This window comes from Littorina saxatilis, linkage group LG9 (assembly GCF_037325665.1).
Source record: "Littorina saxatilis isolate snail1 linkage group LG9, US_GU_Lsax_2.0, whole genome shotgun sequence".
Lineage (NCBI taxonomy): Eukaryota > Metazoa > Mollusca > Gastropoda > Littorinimorpha > Littorinidae > Littorina > Littorina saxatilis.
In genome coordinates this window covers 55,308,857-55,330,245 of record NC_090253.1, presented here as the reverse complement: position 1 = coordinate 55,330,245, position 21,389 = coordinate 55,308,857, and the positions used below count along the sequence as shown (strand labels likewise).

General features: G+C 40.7%; 3 long non-coding RNA genes across 3 annotated transcripts in view; 2 read left to right on the top strand and 1 right to left on the bottom strand.

The window, feature by feature from the left end:
* Positions 1–100: 100 nt before the first annotated feature.
* On the top strand, positions 101–3,605 carry LOC138976516 (uncharacterized). The gene is made up of 4 exons (XR_011459042.1): positions 101–798; positions 1,390–1,458; positions 2,346–2,439; positions 3,428–3,605. It is a non-coding gene; the product is annotated as an uncharacterized lncRNA (long non-coding RNA).
* Positions 3,606–3,629: 24 nt separating this feature from the next.
* Positions 3,630–9,001, top strand: LOC138976518 (uncharacterized). Its single transcript, XR_011459044.1, has 2 exons — positions 3,630–4,146; positions 7,572–9,001. It is a non-coding gene; the product is annotated as an uncharacterized lncRNA (long non-coding RNA).
* Positions 9,002–13,136: 4,135 nt separating this feature from the next.
* LOC138976517 (uncharacterized) overlaps positions 13,137–21,389 on the bottom strand; it is a 9,237-nt gene continuing 984 nt past the window's right edge. Inside the window, exons 1-5 of the long non-coding RNA XR_011459043.1 lie at positions 21,317–21,389; positions 19,700–19,813; positions 18,087–18,192; positions 17,194–17,336; positions 13,137–16,237 (exon numbers count right to left, since the gene is read on the bottom strand). The exon at positions 21,317–21,389 is cut by the window's right edge and continues 984 nt beyond it. This is a non-coding gene — a long non-coding RNA (uncharacterized lncRNA). The remainder of the gene's footprint in view (positions 16,238–17,193; positions 17,337–18,086; positions 18,193–19,699; positions 19,814–21,316) is intronic.

Genomic DNA, 21,389 nt, shown 5'->3' with positions numbered 1-21,389 from the left:
TCTCTCTCTCTCTCTCTCGCTCTCTCTCTCCACCCATTGCACACCGGTTGGACCGTACATAAGGTAACGTTAAATTATGCTTGTGCAACGTATGGGGAGTATCACTTATAACCTCAGGGTATCTCTTATCCTGTTGCGCATCTATAGACTAGAGACAGCGCTGGTTAGACTAAAACATGGATCGGGAACTTCAGTACGTACTTAGGACTACCGCGGCTGTGCTTGCAAGTTTGGATAGTTCTTTCTTTCTCATTTGATCCGAGTTTTATCTGTCTCATTAAATGCCATTTTTCTACCTACTACACATATAGTTTTCCTAATTGATTCCCGAAGATAAGTTAGTTTCGCTTCCACGTTTCGGTTTTCACTAATTCAACATGGCCGGCGTCGGCAATGCATCTTTGATCATCATCTTCTTCCGAAGAGGACTGGGTTCTTGCGAACGTCTCAGAGTCCTGCGGTTGAGTCACTGTTACCGATAGTGGTTAGCTCCGGCAAACAGGGAGATTAAAAAGGTGGGGAGGTTTAAAACTATGCGGTACAGGGGAGAGTGCGTTCAAGGGCGGGCTCTCATGCCCGACTGCACTGAGGAAACTGTGGCCGAGACGGGAGCGAAGGAGGGGCCTGCTTCGGCCGATGAACAAAGAAACTGTGATCGAACAAGTATGGTGTTACAAGGGGAAAGACCCGCAAAGTGAACTTAGTTGCCAAAGCCCGAAGTGTGACGACGGACTCGGTTTCCAGCAACTGTCCACCGACTCAGCGGCAAAATATGAGTTGACACGTCCGAGGTGAAAGGTAATAGTCTCTTCTTATTAGAATGTAAGGTCATTGTTTATGACTAAAATACAGTAGAATCACATAATGCACGAAGAATGGAACATGTACATGGAATAAGATTGTCCGTCCACTAAGACACATTCCTAAAGGTGGAACCAACATCCTGACGGCTATGCAGAGAAAGTGTTCTTTTTCAGAAATGCATTCAAATAAAACAAATAGGGAAATGCCCACTGAACAGAAACACCCAGGCTCCTGATTTTTGGTATGAATCCAAGTTGAGAGAGATCAGCTGAGCTAGGATTTTACATGGAATAAGATCATCCCTCCACTTGCATACAATGTATACAACCAGAAATGAAGATACAGTGTGCTTGATGTGGTGATCAAGTGACATTTTGCTATGAATGTGTTTAAGCAACTAGTAGCTTCTTCAGCGTTAATTCATTAAACAATCACTCTTATTCTTAGCACATAGAGCACATTGAGTGAGTGTGTGCATGTGTGTGTGTGTTTGTTATTGCAATGTAACTTGTAAGACCTTATAATATAAATATACACAAATTATAACACATGCTGGGATTCTAAATATGTTCTGTTTACTTGCAGGTCTCAGTTATTACCAAGCCCTGCCTCATTCTTCCCGCAACACTGACATGGTGCTGTTGTAGAACACAAGTAAGTCCTTTGATCATTTCCAAAATACACTAGTGCAATAGCTTGTGAGTGCAACTGGTGGTAATGAGAATATTTTACCACAAAAGGCTAAAGTACAAATAACAGATTTATTATGTTGGAAAAAGAAGTAAGCCAGAGCAAGTGATTAGTGTACCAGTTAGCTAGGGTGGATGTATTATATAATTACAATTTACAGTCAGCATAGAATGTTGAGGACATCTAGATTTTTCTCGCCCTGTGAATTCAACTGCAAATCAGATGGCATGAAGAAATCAATGTTATATCATGCTCTGCATTGAGTGAACCATTCTCTGTCATTCTGAGTGACACATCTCTTACTGAAAAACATGCCAGTAATTAAAATCCAGGCTACAATGGGATGGAAAAACCCTGGCAATTTCAAACCTCTGAATGATTGTGTCTTTGTTGTAGCAGGATTAGATCTTCACAAGCCTTAGTTCATCTTGTCTGCAAAATATATCAGTTTACAATTTAAAGGCCCACTTGCCTTGTCACTACAGTATAATGTGGCTATGCTTTAACATGGAATCCCTCATCTTGGCCACATACAAAAAATTATATATTCAGTGACTGCTTGCTGTGGTGAGTTAAAATGTGTGATGAAATATTTTCACAAAAAGGTACCAGTGTTGTTAACAAAACTAATTCTTTAACAAACAAACAAAAACCACTCTGCACAGAGAGCATTCAAGCTGATCTATGTTGCTATTCGTCCAAGTAGAGGGATGATCTTATCCCAAGTAAAAGCCTGACAAGATCTGAGACTGTGAAGCAAAATGTTTTTACATGGTAAAGTAAGCCTTTAACGAGCAAGTATGTCTATTGCACTGGGTGTTTTTATTATTATTGTATCATTTTTCTTTCAGGTAGTCTCTCTTTAAACTGACTTTCTACACCATGGTGTCTCTGGCAGTGTTATATTGGCAGAAGACAGTTGGAACTGGATTCCTCATTTAGATGGTAGGCATGTTTTGGGCTTTTGTGTTGCTTTGGTGTATGTGTGTGTGTGTGTGTATGTGTGTGTCTGTTCTATACCAGAAATAAACACACTGTTTGCTTGCTGTGGTGAAGTGACATTTTGTGATTTTTTTTTTTAAATGAGCTAGTACAGTTGTAGCTTTTACAGCATTTATTCATAACACAATCGCACTTGGCGCAGAGAGCAACCAGACCGTTCATTGTGGGTATGTGAACAAGTTAAGAGATCATGTCTTATCCCATTTTAAAGCCTGACCAGATCTTAGACGGTGAGCCAAATTGTTTTCATGAGAAGGAATGTGCCTTTCAGAAAAAATCTATTAACTACAGTATTACTTTACAAAACATATTTTAAGAAATGAAATGTGTTACAAGTAACAGCCATGGGGGTGATAGCCTGTAGGTGGAATAATAATCTTCAATTGCCCAGAAATGATTGTTATCTGGTCAAGAAATGCAAAGCATTTTGATGTTTGTGACGATTAGTTACTCTTTATCACGTTTGGTCCCTGATTTTGCTGTCCTTGTCTGCGTTGGGCAGGTGTGCGTCCATGATGTCATTGCTATTGAAAACTAATCTGTACTGCAAAGTAAATGTACCCGTACATGACGTACATGGCAGTTGTCAACCGGGGGCCAGCCATGACTGGGATTGATGTATCCACAGGCACTCGACACCAGGTGGGCGGGGCCAGTGGTTGGGGTGTGATTCCCTGCCTTACACCACCACAAAGTGTAGTATCAGCAGACAAGACTGAGCAGAACTTCTGCCCCCCCCCCCCCCCCTCATCCACCACTCACCAATGACCACTCAGTGCCATGTGCCTGCAGCTGTATCATAAACACTTTGTGACAATAGTTGTTACCTCCTTAGAACAGATCTTGTGATGCTCCTCAGTCAGTCAGTGTTTGATGGATGCTAACTGGTATACTTGACATAGTGTTCATATGAAAGTTTTATGTGTTGCAGCTCATCCAGATCACAGGTACACAAAGGAGCTGGTTACAGTGATAACATAGGCACATGGAACTGCTTATGGACTACTTTAGAAAGTGAGCGGTTACAACCAAGACTCTTCCGTCAGGAAGGTCTGCGGAAGGGTGCTTGATCTGTTTCCTCGGACAGGCTTTCAAGACTAGGTAGGTTAAACCACATGATTGGGCTTTAATTATGAATGCACTTCAAAATTCACTCTATTTCATTATCTTGTACAACCCCCCGCGGGTTAGGGGGAAGAATTTACCCGATGCCCCCCAGCATGTCGTAAGAGGCGACTAACGGATTCTGTTTCTCCTTTTACCCTTGTTAAGTGTTTCTTGTATAGAATATAGTCAATGTTTGTAAAGATTTTAGTCAAGCAGTATGTAAGAAATGTTAAGTTCTTTGTACTGGAAACTTGCATTCTCCCAGTAAGGTAATATATTGTACTGCGTTGCAAGCCCCTGGAGCATTTTTTGATTAGTGCTTTTGTGAACAAGAAACAATTAACAAATCTTCAATAGTACTGACCAAAGAAGAAGGTTTAATTGTGTCATCATGATTTGATACATATGCTTGACCCTGAAGATGTGTTTTATTTGTTGTGTTTCAGAACAAAGTCTGGTGAAGTAGAAGCTACCGCTGTAGGCTGGTGTAAGGCTGAAGAACCTCTGACAAGTCAATTTTAAAGCAACTGAGCACGAACCCAGGTACAAGACACAGAGCTCTCTTTCTCTCTCTTTCTATCGGTCTGTTATTCATAGAATGACATTAACAGTGACACAAGTAAATAATCTGTATCATTGTCTTGACCTCTAGAAATTTGGTAGAGAATAAGATGACTGATAGTATTATTTTGATTATTTCATGGTCATTACAGTGGCCTCCACCCCTGCCCCTTTTAAGACACCCCAATCTAAGACTCCTTCCTATTAATGACCCTGTTTTCGAAGACTTCTTGTTCATAACATCTGTAAATTCACTCCCATTTTAAGACTTGCTCCATTTGGACTTGGACTGGGTGGCCGAGTGGTAACGCACTTGCGCTCGGAAGCGAGAAGTTGCGAGTTTGACCCTGGGTCAGGGCGTTAGCAATTCTCTCCCCCCTTACCTAACCTAGGTGGTGGGTTCAAATGCTGAGACGAAAAACCGAGGTCCCTTCTTGTACACAACACATTAGGGTGTGCACGTTAAAGATCCCACGATTGACAAAAGGGTCAGTCTTTCCTGGCAAAATTGTATAGGCATAGATAAAAATGTCCACCAAAATACCCGTGTGACTTGGAATAATAGGCCGTGAAAAGTAGGATATGCGCTGAAATGGCTGCGATCTGCTGGCCGATGTGAATGCGTGATGTATTGTGTAAAAAAAAATCCATCTCACACGGCATAAATAAATCCCTGCGCCTTGAATATGTGCACGATATAAATTGCATAAAATAAAAAGATAAAATAAATCCCTGCTCTTAGAACTGTACCCACGGAATACGCGCGATATAAACCTCATATTGATTGATTGATTTTAAGACCTGATTTTGCTTATTTTGGATTTCGAAAAAAAGAAAAACAAATTCCCACTCTGTACAGAATTAAGCCAGGTTCATGATTTTTGTATGGACCAAGTTGAGAGATGGCATTTGTATAGGCCTGACCAGATCTGAGATGTTGAATCTAATTGCTTACGAAGAAAGCATTGTGTCATTATAGGCACACTACTTCTCGTCACCGTCTCAGTTCTGGCCAGGCTTTAACATAGGATAAGCTCATCCCTCAACTTTGTCACATATGAACAATCGACACACTGACTCTTGCTGTTGTGAGTTGACATTTTTTGATGAATTTATTTCTGGAAAAGGCACCATGCAGTGCTTTTTCAGGGGTGGGACTTTTCCGCGGATTTCCGCCGACACAACTTACGAATTCTGCTGGAGTAATCTATTTTTCCGCGTCACATTTCATTACAATATCTATGACTTGTTGAGTGAATGATTTGGAGAGACGTGGAGATGAAACAGAACACTGGAGGCTTGAGAGTTAAATTGTGCTGACTGAAAACTCCTGATAACTAATAGTAATTTTGAGGGGGGGGGGAGGTTGGGGAGTGTGGAGAATGTCTTTTTTGTCAGATTGCACAGATTTTAATGTACCATTTAACCAAAATTCGGGGTAACATGCCCCCGAACCCCCTGGAAAAAAAGGGATTTCCTCCTTTTTCATCACAAGAGAGTCCCACCCCTGTGTTTACAGAATTCCTTGTTTAAAACTATCACTGTGCACAGAGGGAAGAAGGGGGGGTGTATTTGACCACCCCTGCGTTTACAGAATTCCTTGTTTAAAACTATCACTATGCACAGAGGGAAGGGGGGGGGGTGTATTTGACCACCCCTGTGTTTACAGAATTCCTTGTTTAAAACTATCACTGTGCACAGAGGGAAGGGGGGGTGTATTTGACCACCCCTGTGTTTACAGAATTCCTTGTTTAAAACTATCATTGTGCACAGAGGGAAGAAGGGGGGGTGTATTTGACCACCCCTGTGTTTACAGAATTCCTTGTTTAAAACTATCACTGTGCACAGAGGGAAGGGGGGGTGTATTTGACCACCCCTGTGTTTACAGAATTCCTTGTTTAAAACTATCATTGTGCACAGAGGGAAGAAGGGGGGGTGTATTTGACCACCCCTGTGTTTACAGAATTCCTTGTTTAAAACTATCACTGTTCACAGAGGGAAAGGGGGGGGGTGTATTTGACCACCCCTGTGTTTACAGAATTCCTTGTTTAAAACTATCACTGTGCACAGAGAGAAGGGGGGGGGGTGGATTTGACCACCCCTGTGTTTACAGCAGAATTCCTTGTTTAAAACTATCACTGTGCACAGAGGGAAGGGGGGGGGTATTTGACCACCCCTGTGTTTACAGAATTCCTTGTTTAAAACTATCACTGTGCACAGAGGGAAGGGGGGGGGGGGTTTTTGACCACCCCTGTGTTTACAGAATTCCTTGTTTAAAACTATCACTGTGCACAGAGGGAAGGGGGGGGGGGGTGTTTTTGACCACCCCTGTGTTTACAGAATTCCTTGTTTAAAACTATCACTGTGCACAGAGGGAAGGGGGGGTGTATTTGACCACCCCTGTGTTTACAGAATTCCTTGTTTAAAACTATCACTGTGCACAGAGGGAAGGGGGGGGGGGGTGTATTTGACCACCCCTTTGTTTACAGAATTCCTTGTTTAAAACTATCACTGTGCACAGAGGGAAGGGGGGGGGGGGTGTATTTGACCACCCCTGTGTTTACAGAATTCCTTGTTTAAAACTATCACTGTGCACAGAGGGGGGGGGGGGGGTGTATGTGACCAAGTGAAGTGCATTGCTACATAATAAAATGAGCAAATCCGTCCCGTGAAGAAAACTTCTGCTTACTTAATTGTCAGATTTGCCAAGGCGTGTACATGAAATAAGATTATCATTCTAAATGCTGAATCAACATTCTGACTGTTTCCTATGAAACCAGGCTTGATTTTTGGTATAAATCCAAGTTAAGGGATAGCATGTGTAAAAGCAGAATTGTGTACAGAGGCAGCTTTGTGTTATTAAAGGCCGGCTGCTTTTCGTGAACACAGTTTGGCTCACATCTCACATCACCTGCCAGGCTTTTTAAAAAAAAAAATGTTTTACCATGGGATAAGACTATCCCTCCATTTAAGCACATACCAGCAACAAACACAGTGGTTACTTGTGATGAACTAGTGGCAAGACAAATGATTTAAGCATCACATAACCTTCCTAAGTGAAGTCAAGTTATGTGTCTGTGCCAGTGTGTGTGTGCATGTGTGTGTCAGCATAGAATGTTGAGGACAGTTCGATGGTAAATCACCCTGACAATTTTAGCCTATGATTGTGCCTACATTGTGGCAGGATTGGATGTGGATCTTCAAAAGCCTAAGTTAACAAAAAAAGTATGTAAAAGTACATTTTGAATAGTAGTTTTTTTCTCAGAGGGAAGATATCACAAGATATGATCGTTCCACTGCATGTATGCCACATAACTAAAACAAAAATTAAATGTTATTTTAATCGTCTTTTGGGTAAAACAAATACACCATCAATATATTATAATAATGATCTTGCTTGTTTACAGATGGACAACAGCTACTGCCAGGACCAGGTTACGCATAAAGAAAACAGTCAACACTTGGCTGGTGCTGCAGCTTCTTTGATGTCTATTTTTTTTTTTTTTTTTAAAGACAGACAGCTACCAGCTCATTCAAGACCATAGCCCCATCTTACTCACGCAGAACAGACAGCCATCTTTCGCCTTTGCACAGAACACTGCTGTCTGAAGGTACACATCAAAAGGATAGGTTTTGCACCTACAGCGTGCGACTGTGGCTAGGGTAGGAAGAACAGACTCTGCAACACGTTCTGAGAGGGTGGCCTTTTCTTGCCACCCGTACCCCTGTGCAACAAGACTTGGCCAGAGAGCACACATCCAAATGCAAACACTGAACACTGAAGAGGAAGAAGAAGAAGAAGGTGCCCACACAGAAGGACATAAATCTACTTTAAGGGCACACAAGTTTACAGCAGTTTATTGAATTGTAGCAGATTATAGGGAGAAAATGAACAAGCTAAATAGGCTGTACAGTACTTCACTTGAACAATGTATAAAGTTCCCTGTATTAAGAACATTTACAGATCACAAGACATTGTGTTTTCTTTTGTTTACAATACAAATGTTTCATAATAAAAAGATGTGCACTAGGCAAGATCCTTAAAATGTAAAACTAGTAGTGTGACAATTTTGAATTGTTCAGAGATGGTTTTTCTTCAGTGGTAAATGTTTTAGCTTTTTTTATAAGATCCCGTTAGGGAAGCATACTATAAAACCTTGACCTTCCAAACTGTGTTAGCACCCTGGGCTGCGATCATTGTGTTGAGCTACTTAAAGGCACAGTGCAGCTTACAGCCTTCGTTTTGCGTTTTTGTTGCAGCTGAGTGCATTTACAGTTCAAAAATCCTCCTATGGTAGTAAAACTACCCAACGACGACATCTGTGAAGCTCGACAGTTTCTTGTTCACGCGAGTGCATAAATTAACCTAGTTATTACGTGGTGTTTGGTCGGAGTTCGATTCAACTGAGTGATTCCGGCCTCCATTTTGTTTTATACAAACTCATGATGATGTCTGACATAGTTTGCTAGTGACGTGTCTTTTTGTGCATGATGTGGTGATCTACCTGATCTAAATTTAGATCCAAAAATAGGTCAAGACCAGCCGGGTCTGAGTACGAAATTGATTCGTAAAAAAATCGCAGTTCTTGACTCTTTGGGTGCAAGTCAATGAAACTTGTTAGTTCTTCTAACAGATAGCTGCCTGAGGTATGACTAAAAGCCCCAGGGGCTCCGTGCACCTGAATTTGACAAGTTCAGTACCTTCAGCAAGCGCAAGTACAGTAGAGAAGCGCTTGACACACTGAAAAAGGCCTACTACGAGCAAAAGAAAAAGAATCAGTGATGCATGTGCTTTTGATGTAATCTTCTTTGACATTATGATGACTACAAAAACTGACTGATGTGTTTTGTTTGTGAATGATGGATATATGTGCATGATTGCGTTTCGCAGACACAGTTGTCATGTGCGTTGTAATTGGCGACGAATGCTGGATGTACCAGGATTACTATTTTTGGGGCTGAGCATTACTCCAAAACACTTATGGGGGTAAACAGGTCTGCAGCACAACTACAAATGTAGAAATGTCGTCTGCATTTTGTATATTTTAAAAGGTTATTTTTGTGCACAGAACATACATCTGCAGGGAGGTTTGGAGGGTGAAGTTAGGATCTGTTAGGAGGCATACAGCATCACACTCATTTTGTGTGTGTGTATTTTGTGTTGACAGATAAGACACTGTCATTCCAGCAGAAACCTGTGATGATGCACATTTTATTGAAGTGACCAGCTGAAATTGTATGTACGTTGTTATGAAATTGACAAATGATCCCTGCTTTGCAATCCTGGGTTAATGATATTGCCAAAATTAAAACGTGGAGGAAAAAGTGAGTGTAAACCTATTCTTGTGGTGGTGGTGGTGGTGGTGGTGGTGTGTGTGTGTGTCTGGTTAGTGTGTGTTTGAGTGTGTGTTAAACAAACAACGACAAACAACACCAAACCTACATCAAACAAGCACAACAAAAACAAATTACACAAAAAAATGGCAAAAATCAGAATATCAACTGAGAAAAAAAACCGTGGCTGAATGCAATACTTATTATAACTTAAAAAGTAAAAGTGTGCGTGTGGATGTGTGCGTATGTTTGAGTGTTTTAAACAAACAACAAACCTAAATTAAAGAAGCACAACAAACAAACAAAAAACCTGGCAAAGTTCTGAACATTAACACAATGCTGCTGTCTGCTTTGAGGGGAGGAATAAAATGACTGAAGCCGGACTGCCGAGAGGAGGAAGGAGGGGGAAAAGAACACGCAGACATGAAAACACACACAACTCCATGACAGATAAACTGCTTATGTTCAAAAATCAAGAATATTTAAGCGTGCACACACGCACGCACACACACACACACACACACACACACACACACACACACACAGACTCTCCTCGTGAAAGTAAAGGTAAACTCGAACTTGAAGGTAAGTATAAATGTTTGATATGGAAGAAACCTGTGATAAAAGTCTTTGTATAAATCATCGGTACCAACAAAATTCAGTTGCCACAACGCGTAAAAGGACATACTGTAGTTTCAAATTAGTAACAATCTAAGCCATTTTAATCAGCACTGGTGTCCGGCAAGCACTAACAGATACAACAGCACGTGTATGCATCTTGAAGTAATAAGACCTTGAAGTAGGCCTAGAGTTTACACTATGCATTATGTAATGCTTTAATTCAGCTGCCTAACTGTGGAACTTTGCAAATCAGTGTGTGAGGACCGTTTCACAAAACAGACAAAACACCCTCTCAGTTATTTACACAAATCAGTTCCAGAATGTGCGTGTTCCTTTTCCGTCTCTACAAATTAATGTTATCTGGGGGGAAAACGAATCATTGTCGCTTCCGCCCTCAGTTATAATTGCCTGAGCATAATAGGAAATGCAACAGGTGTAGTCTTCCGCCTGATTTTTAGTCAAGATATTTCGACACAGAATGTTTCTTTCTTTTTTCTTTGTATGTTCACAAGCTCACATACAATCATTTATGCAACACTGACAATAAGACCAGACCAGAGTTGTGATTGAAATGGGCAGTTTATTTAATAAAGCTCCAGAATGAATAAAAATACATGACAAAATAAGGTGGTCCCGCTGTACAAAGCCGGTTACCAAACACACACACACACCAACACACACAAACACACTCACGCACGCACACACACACACACACACACACACACACATGACACACACACACACACACACACACACACACACACACACACACAGAGTAACATTGTACAACTTACTGTCACATTCAAGCGGGAACACCAAACAAAACGTATCATCAAATGAAACAACATTTTAAGTGGTCAACTGAGCAGATGACCACAAACCACACTTGAAATCTTCACATCGTTAACACTTTCTCCTGTATCCACAAAAGTCATTTATGCTGACTAGATAATGACATAATAAAATGACATCAATAAAACCATTCCCTTTTTTATTTTAAAGAAAAACAAGAAAATTAAAATAACGCAAAGAACTGATGCTCAGTAAGGTTGGGTATCGATCTCAAATGTGTGCATAGCTAATTACATGTAACCGGCATGGACTGGGGCTAGAATTGGCCTTTCTGTCAGGCAACTCGGCCTCTAATTGGTTTTATATTGTCTGATCCCCCTCCAGAAAAAAACAATACCATTTGCCCCGTGCTTCTGCGCCCACAAAAAATATTCGGGAATAAGAAAAGTTCAAATTTTAGGCACCCCACATACAACCCTAATTGTCAGTCAATTACTTTACTGCAATCAACGTTGATTTTAAAGTACCATGTCATTATTATTTTGGAGATAGATTTGAAAAAGTCCATAATTGCAGACTGCGTATTGGTATGAGTGATTTGAATTTTGATTTATGTCAGCGGCACCTCAAGGAATGCCCCAAATGTGAGTGCGGTTACCCAAGGGAGACTGCTGAGCACTATTTGTTGCATTGACCCTTGTGTAGAGATGTACGATTATTGTCAATTGATAACTGATTATAAGTTTATTGAAATATTATTGAAAGGCATCCCGCAATATTCCCGGAATGTCAATCAGACCATATTCATAACTGTACAAGAATTTATTAAGACAACCAGGCATGTTCCGTACATGAGCCTCTACATTTTATTCATAATGTTCATTTGACACTGTCATGAGACAAATGCTGCCTGACCAATTGTTCTTCGTAATTTCTCTCGTGTTTTGTGTCCTTGTTTCGACTTATCGATTATGGCCCAATCGTTATGTAATTTAGTGCCATTTTCGCCGATCACAAAATGTATTAACTTTGCGTGTGTGTCTTCTGTGCATTTAATATTATTGTGACGTGACCCACTCTTCCAACATTTCTGGCGCTCCAAGTCTTCGTCGTCCTTTTTTTTTCCCCCTTATGCTGAATTCTGTTCTCTCGTACCCCATTACTTTTTGTTTCTTGTTTTTACCCCCACCAAGTTCTGTACTACCACCCCCTCCATTTTTTGATTGCTTGCGCATCAGGTTTGTCTGTTTGTTTTCGTTGTCTGAAATGAGTAAATGTATCTAGTCCGCCATCATGCTAAACTTTGTTATGTACATACCAGGATGACTTAAAATAAGCATTTATGCTTGAGTTATCTTAAAAAAACAATGCATTGTTTCTGTCATGATAACAAATTGAATAAAGTTTTGTAAACCAATGGACTGATTATAGTTGACCCTGATATGTGATTACGGGATAGTGTCACATTAATTTATTTCTACTTTCACTTGTACTTTTGTACTTAAAACAAATCACTGAAATGTAAAAGTTATTATTTTTTCCATTGTGAAGTGTCGTCAGTCTCCTCAAGGTAATGCAGTCAAACTCAACCAAAAGTTGGAGGGGCTTCTTCATACTTTCAGTGTGTGTGTGTGTGTGATTTCTTTTGACACTATGCACGTTTGTATATAACCGCCTGTGCACAAAAAGAAGAACATAATCGAATCTTATCATTCATTTTCGCTTAATTGATTGATTGGTATGCATGTTTCTAACAGTGACCGTTACCAAAGTGAGTATAGTGCGCTTCCCAAGCATAAAACGGTGCATGACTCTGGATTTGCGTCTGAGATATTGACACATCACTGTGAGAAAAAGCGTTAATGAAAAAAGAAGACTATTTATTTTCCTTGAGCATTATCTTAAAGTGGTGTGCCAAAAACTTTTAAATTCAAAAATTCAATATTTAACTTTAGGAAAAGCACTGTAGAGAGAAAACCACGCTTGTGTGTTCAGAATAGTCTCCATGTGGTATCAATATAAATGATTCAAATGTATGGAAGAGAAGCTGTTTCTGCTGGATTAATACACACACACAATTGTGCACTCACACATAAGCACGCATGCATGCTCACACACACACACACACACACACACACACACACACACACACACACACACACACACACACACACACACACACACACAGAAACAACAAATTCATTATGACAAAACCAAATACGAAGTCCTATTTCACAAATTTTATATCTTCTCCTTTTCACCATATACAAATACAGTCACGAAGTACATTTATAAGGCCAAATTATTAAGAAATATTATTTTCTGTGCTTGAATTACCCAGTGTGTAGCATGATCACCACGAAGGTACAATTCACAGAAGTTGAGTAATCACTTTACAAAACCCATACCAGTACCACATTGTTATGTTAAATCCTATTTATTAACCCACACAAATAGAAGAAGATAGCTTTGTGAAGACTTTCATTTTCCAACCAAATGCTGTTCAAAGATTATTCTTTCTTTCTATATTTGGTGTTTAACGTCGTTTTCAACCGTTCAAGGTTATATCGCGACGGGGAAAGAGGGGGGGGGGGGGGGGGGGGGATGGGGGATGGGATAGAGCCACTTGTTAATTGTTTCTTGTTCACAAAAGCACTAATCAAAAAATTGCTCCAGGGGCTTGCAACGTAGTACAATATACTACCTTACTGGGAGAATGCAAGTTTCCAGTACAAAGGACTTTAACATTTCTTACATACCAATCAATATGAGGCTTATATTGCGCGTATTCTGTGGGTACAGTTCTAAGCTCGGGGATTTTATTTTAATTTTATTTTATGCAATTTATATCGCGCACATATTCAAGGCACAGGGATTTATTTATGCCGTGTGAGATGTAATATTGTTTTACACAATACATCACGCATTCACATCGGCCAGCAGATCGCAGCCATTTCGGCGCATATCCTGCTTTTCACGGCCTATTATTCCAAGTCACACGGGTATTTTGGTGGACATTTTTATGAAAATTTATCTATGCCTATACAATTTTGCCAGGAAAGACCCTTTTGTCAATCGTGGGATCTTTAACGTGCACACCCCAATGTAGTGTACACGAAGGGACCTCTGTTTTTTTCGTCTCATCCGAAAGACTTGAACCCACCACCTAGGTTAGGAAAGGGGGCAGAAAATTGCTAACGCCCTGACCCAGGGTCGAACTCGCAACCTCTCGCTTCCGAGCGCAAGTGCGTTACCACTCGGCCACTGACACGATACACCAACACGATATTAGCACTCCAGATTTTTATCTCGCAGTTTTTCTGAAGGACTTTGCATTTGAAAACTATTCTCAGACAAAATATGAGTTTAAACTGCAAGTACATGTACAGGGAGTCTGAAGGGTTCAAGTCGGATGAGATAGACTACTGTTGTGGCAATCTTCGAATTTGAAAATAATTTTTTTAAAAGAGTAAAACTCATAGTTCTTCTTCTTCTTCGCTCATGGGCTGAAACTCCCACGTTCACTCACAAATTTGCACGAGTGGATTTTTACGTGTATGACCGTTTTTACCCCACCATTCAGGCAGCCATACGCCGCTTTCGGGGGAAGCATGCAGGGTATTTTTGTGTTTCTATAACCCACCAAACTCTGACATGGGTTACAGGATCTTTTCCGTGCGCACTTGGTCTTGTGATTGCGTGTACACACGAAGGAGGATAAGGCACTAGCAGGTCTGCACATAAGCAATGACCTTGGAGATCAGAAAATTCTCCACCTTTAACCTACCAGGCGGCCGCGATTTTGACTCATGACCTTCTGAATAGGAGGCCGATGTCTTATCCACAAGAACACCGAGCCCGTCCAAACTCCTAGTAAAAACAACAACTGCAAATCTGGGAGCAAAATGTAAATGGTTACAGTTTCAACTATCCTTCCCCTTTATATCAGCATTTTTGGAAACCTAAACGAAAGAGTATTCAAGAACAACAGTCACGGATTCAGATTTAAAAAAACAAATGGTAACTATGCTTTTTGGAAATTCTTTCTTTAATTGGTGTTTAACGAAGGTTATATCGCGACAGGGAAAGGGGGGGAGATGGGATAGAGCCACTTGTTAATTGTTTCTTGTTCACAAAAGCACTAATAAAAAAAATGCTCCAGGGGCTTGCAACGTAGTACAATATACTACCTTACTGGGAGAATGCAAGTTTCCAGTACAAAAGACTTAACATTTCTTCCATACTGCTTGACTAAAATCTGTACAAACATTGACTATATAAGAAACACTTAACAAGGGTAAAAGGAGAAACAGAATCCGTTAGTCGCCTCTTACGACATGCTGGGGAGCATCGGGTAAATTCTTCCCCCTAACCCGTGGGGGGTCCTTTGGAAATGCGCTTCAGACAAATGCCTTTGCACACGTTATGTTACTCACAGCAAAATGCAAGAATAATTGGGGACCATATGGGATGGGGCAAATTGGGAGGGAGCAATTCGGGACACCACCATAAATATCTACCAAATATTTACAAATAGCTATCTTAGTACATGCATAACATGCTGTACCAATACACAATTTCTTTAAAATAACTATGTAAGGATTATTGGCAGTCTCCCGGAGCATGTTTCACACTATCCTGCGATCAGGACAAGCGACTGACTGTGATGTGTATGCTGTGCGGCGTGCGCTACATAAGAAACCTTTTTTTAAATTTGTATTAAATATAATCACCTGAGCCACGAATGGCTAGCTGACAGCGGCTATCTTTTACACAACAAATTCTGAACTCTGATGAACTCGTGACCGCTGATTTTTAAAGGCAAGGGGTATCATATTGTGCGCATGGCATACACATCCAAGTTGGTCGTTTGTCCCGATTGTGGGATACAGCCCGTCAGAGGCGTAGAGCGTGCTCGAGATGTTTTGAAAAACCTGACTGCAGTACAGGGATTTTTACACCTCCGGACTGCTGATAATCCTAACAGAATTATTTTCAAAAACCGTCTATTGCCTTGAAAGCAAACCTGGAATTTCTGATGCGAGTTGCCAGAAAGAAAGTTCACTAACAAGATCCAGGCCAACACCACCCCCCCCCCCCCCCATCCCCCTAAATAACACTAAGGAGTGAGGTGAGCTTAAATAACTAATGAATTAATCAATCAATAAATTCTCTGCTGAAATCCCCAACTTCGCGCATCGAAGCTATGAAAAACAGGACACTGCCACGTTTCCATTCAGCTAAACGCCACACCATTTTCAAGAGGGGATGTCTCAGGAAGAAAGATGTGACGCTCCCGATTCATATGTTTCAGAAGACAGCCCACCTGAGAAAAAGAAGAACACAATATAGAAATAATAACAACCTGTCAACCACAAATACATTAAAGTTTTTCAAACAGTTCACTAATCCGACAAACTCATGCTCGTTTCTGGTGCATTTGATAAAGCCAATTACGGGTAGATGCTAGACAACAGCAAAACCACCACCACATAACAACACAAGATTGTTTATGGTTGTTTACAGTCTCTTGAACACAGGAGTCAATCGAGACCATATATATATAACAAGAAGCATAAAAAAGCACTTCAGTTTGAAACCCAGGTTCAATGTAGTAAATGATATTGCATCAATGTTCCATCCATCCTCAGCACTTTCAAAACCAGTTTCTTCTAGGTCATACACACCTTTTCCTCGATTGATCCACAGTACATCAGATCGCTATTGTTCTTTTTATGATTTGCACCAAGGGAATGATTAACATTTCTGTCTTAGTCATATGTAACAAGCTTTAAGCAAAAGCATAATATTCTACACATTCACATATTGTAAGGTTGAAGGGGTCTATGTCGACCAAAAGAAGGTGTATTCCCCATAGCCATAGGTGTTTTCCTTGTGTACCGGGGAATACAGTTGGATTTTCTGTAAAGAAGTATAATATCGTACAATCTTGCGCCAAGCGCGTGACTGCGGTTAGATAGGAGAATCTATTTAAAATCCTGAATTCGCGTGCGGCATCCAGTCAAGCAAAACATGCTTCGACCGTTTATCAAAACGGATTTAGTTAAAGAAACATCTGCACCCCCACCCCCAACAGCCTGGTATTATGTTTTCCTCGCTGGTACTCTCGTCCATTGAATCACTTTCACTTTCGTAAGCTTGAAGTAACTCCATGGCGTCTAACGGAAGTATATTCCCTGTATATGTACAGGAAATTAACATACAGGGAATACAGCCACTGTTGGTCGACATAGACCCCTTCTAAAGTGCTGCAGTAGTTACCTTTCCCTCCAAGGACCAAGCTGTTCATCCACTGTAGGGCTGACCCTTAGCAGAGTGAGTGGCGAATCCTGGCTGATAAATTTCCTTTCATTTTCCATGAATGAAGAATACCAGCTGGGTTCTTTTATTCATGGACCTGTGTTCTGCAACACACACAAATCAGCCACCATCTTGTAAATATATGTAAAAGAAAGCAAGTGGCAATCTGAATAACAGAATACAAAATGATCAATCCACACAATCATACTTCAGCACTGAAAGTCCACAAAATGAAGCACTGCTAGTACATGTACTTCTCATAATTTACTGAAACTTTACTCGTCAAAACAACCATTTGTTTTATCAACTTTACTCGCATGTGGCGAGTAGATTAACATTTCTACTCACCATTTACATGATTTTTACTCGCCATGGCGAGTAATTGAAAATACTTGCCACTTTCAGGCCTGTACTTGTGCATGAGATGTGTTTACCATCCATATGCCCAGACCATGCGCCCTTCTGTTGTGCTCAGAACAGTAAAGAGTTGCTTGCTGGGGTGGTTGTTCATAAGTTAACAGTTCACAAGAGGGCACAAACAAGAGCAAAAACACAGGTGCCTGATTCAAACTCATTCAAATGCAGAACCTTATTTTTGCATGAACAGAGTAAGACATGATTCTTACATAGCTGACCCTACCCCTGGCAGAAAAGTGCTTGAAATTGTCCATGTGGTCTCTATCAGTACATTTGATGCGTATTTGTGATACATATATACTGATATAGAGACAAGTAACAAGTGGACATTTCCTCTGACACCTCTACCATTTGTACACCTGCACAAATCTCCTGCCATAGACTACAAAAGGAAAACATACAAATCAAAACAAACACAAATTTAACCTAATGTTTACCTTTCAGCAGCAGAAAAGGCTGTGTTTTCTGTGGTGTCTCAGAGTAAAGCCACGGTGTTGGAGATCTATGCAAAACTAGGCTGTAGGCAAGGTCCAACATCTTTAGCTGCACACACAAAAAGAAGAAGCAAGAAATCACATGACATAGATGACATTCCTCACTAGTACAAAACCACAACTACACTAGTCAACTACCAATGTAAGAATCATAGTCCTGCAAGATTACCCTCTTAAAAAGTAAGATTGCTTTCATTCAAACACTACCGTGGGACCAAACTCCCCCCCCCCTCCTTTTTTTGAGTTTTTCCTACATGTGTGTTGATGTTTCCATTAATTCCAAGCCCTGAAACTGTGAACTTGAGATCTTTATGTATGCACACAGTCACAGGCTTAATAAGCTATTCAGAAACCAAGCAGAGTCTGCACAACGTCAATTCTGAGAAATAAATCCCCACAACCGGTTTCAAGGCCACTATACCGACTGAGCTATTGCTTGCCATGCCAACCTCCACCCCCATTTGGAACATGCACAACTAGTATACCCATACACATGTAATAATACTGCTTGCCCCCACCCTCCAAATCAATAAACACTAAATGTATGCAATCAGTAATCTTTTAGTTAGTAGTTGACTAACATCAAAAACACTCAATGAGTGCAAACAAAAACATGTGGCGAGAGGTCCTTCGCCTATCAAGCCCCTGTGACCTGGAATAGATTACCACTGCCTCTCAGACACACAGATTCTCTCACTACATTCAAGACAAATCTCAAAACACACCTCTTTCAGCGCAAGTGATTCCCCCCCCAGCATCTCCCCACCCACCCCATCCCGCCCCACCTCACCCCCTACCTAGCGCCTAAAATAACGTGTATATATATTTTCTGCGCTTTGTGTCAGCACTGTGTGAGTGTGTGTAAATAGTACCGTTGACACGTTTTTATATGGAAGCCTACTGTGGTTCTTGTGCTTAGGCTGTGTATTGGACTGTCATTGTATGCCTGCATTATTAGTTGTCAGTAATTATTACATGTGCTGATTGTTCTCTTTGCCTGCGCGCGTATAGTATGTTGGTTATGTTTGGTCATAGTATGTTTGTTTATGTTTGGTCGTTATCTTGCCTGTGCGTGTATTTTATGTTTGGTCGCTTTCTTTGCCTGTGCATGTATAGTTTGTTGGTTATGTTTGGTCGGTTTCTTTGCCTGTGCGTGTATAGTATGCTTGGTCGATGTATGTATTGTAAAGCGCTAAGAGTAGACATTTTTTCTAGAATAGCGCTATAAAAGTTTGCATTATTATTATTATTATCACTACTCTCTCCACACCCACCCACCCTCTTGCACATCAGCGACACACCCCCATCGCCCAATCATTTCCATGATTCTCTCTGCCATATAGTTATCCTAAACACTAAGATTATGACACATTTGTTTTCCAATTAGGAACATAAAAAATTACTGTAAAAAAAAATGTACAATCATGCACTCTCTGAGTCTGACAAGAGAGTGTGAGAAAAGTCAAGAAAGCAAGACATGTGTGACATAACTAAATCTTCTAATCTATTCCTGAGATTTACTCTTGACAGCTTAAAATGGAACCTCATGCACTTACTGTTCTGAATTGTAGAAATTTCTTGTAGTTATAGCAGCAAAGGCAGTTTTATTGGGTACCACCAGGTGTCACTCTGTCATCATCTGATCAAGCATTCAAGCAAATGGTTCAGCACTGAAACAGTAAATAGCAAGAGTGTACAGAAAAATACACAAACTTTCTCATTAATTTGTATCTTCAACTTCACATTATTCATAAATAATGATACCTTACTTTGACTAAGTTTGAGTAGGATTAACACCATGCAGAGCCAGAAGTTAACTTGAAATAAAATAACTATACGTTACTCAATACTGCACTCAATGAGTCAATTGTCAGCAAAGGTGATAATCAATGCAAGGTAAAACCAAAGGATGCAACTCAGTCAGCAATTGCAAAAACTACATAATTCTAATCAAGCTGTCAGTTTCATTAGCTATCAGAATTCAAAACATGTTCTTGTTTTTGTTGTTGCTGTTGTTCATGACTACATTAATGTATCTCAGCATTTCTAGTTTCTACACTATAGCCATTAAAAAAACCAAAAGAAGTGTCCCAATGTTTAATGAAGCGCTCTTGCAATTAAGTCACAATTGTTTGCAGTTGCTGAGAAAAGCTAATAGTAATAGTCCTTACAGTAAGTTGAGTAACAAATTATAAACAATTGCTGTTAACACTCATAGTACAAGAGAGCAAACCACTGCAAAACTATAGTCATTTATCAATGTTATGCTTGCCATCCACCCCCGACCCCAAACCTCTCCCATATTTTATGTACATCAGACTAGTATTCTTGTTAGTTCATTTCAGCTGTAACAGTGACAACACGTTTGCACACTACAGACCTGGAAGTGGAAATGTTAACACATGGAGTGCTAAATTTCAGGATACAATCTGTTTGTTTGTTTGCTTAACGCCCAGTCGACCACGAAGGGCCAATCAGGGCGGTGCTGCTTTGACATTTAACGTGCGCCACACACAAGACAGAAGTCGCAGCACAGGCTTCGTGTCTCACCCAGTCACATTATTCTGACACCGGACCAACCAGTCCTAGCACTAACCCCATAATGCCAGACGCCAGGCGGAGCAGCCACTAGATTGCCAATTTTAAAGTCTTAGGTATGACCCGGCCGGGGTTCGAACCCACGACCTCCCGATCACGGGGCGGGCGCCTTACCACAAGGCCAACCGTGCCGGTCATACAATCTGTTTCAAAGTACAAACACTGGCAATCGGAGAGAACAGTGTTACTGTAAGTCTTTACAGTAACATCAAACAGTATCCCCTCTTTTTGGTAGTACAGTGGAACAACACTTTTAATATCCCCTGATTAAAGACTCCCTCCCTTTTAAGACCCTGTTTTCTCAGATTTGTCTGTCCACAACCTCTCTATATTTACTCTCATCTCAAGACTTCTTCCTTTCAAGACCTGATTTTTTCAGATTTGTTTAGGTCCTAAAAGGAAGGGGGGGGGGGGGGGGGGGGGGGGGGTTCGATCGACTTTACTGGTACCGTGAAACCGAAAGTGACCAAGTCATCAAGGGCACGTATATTCCTGCTGCTCTGTTAGCACCGATCATATTTTAGAAACGTTGCACTCTGTCGTCAACACGAATGTAGGAATAAAAATAGTATTACCTTCACCAGCTGTCTCCATGGAGTCGAAAGACCATCGGCCGGTTTGGCTCGCTTGTGCCATTCCTGGATGAAA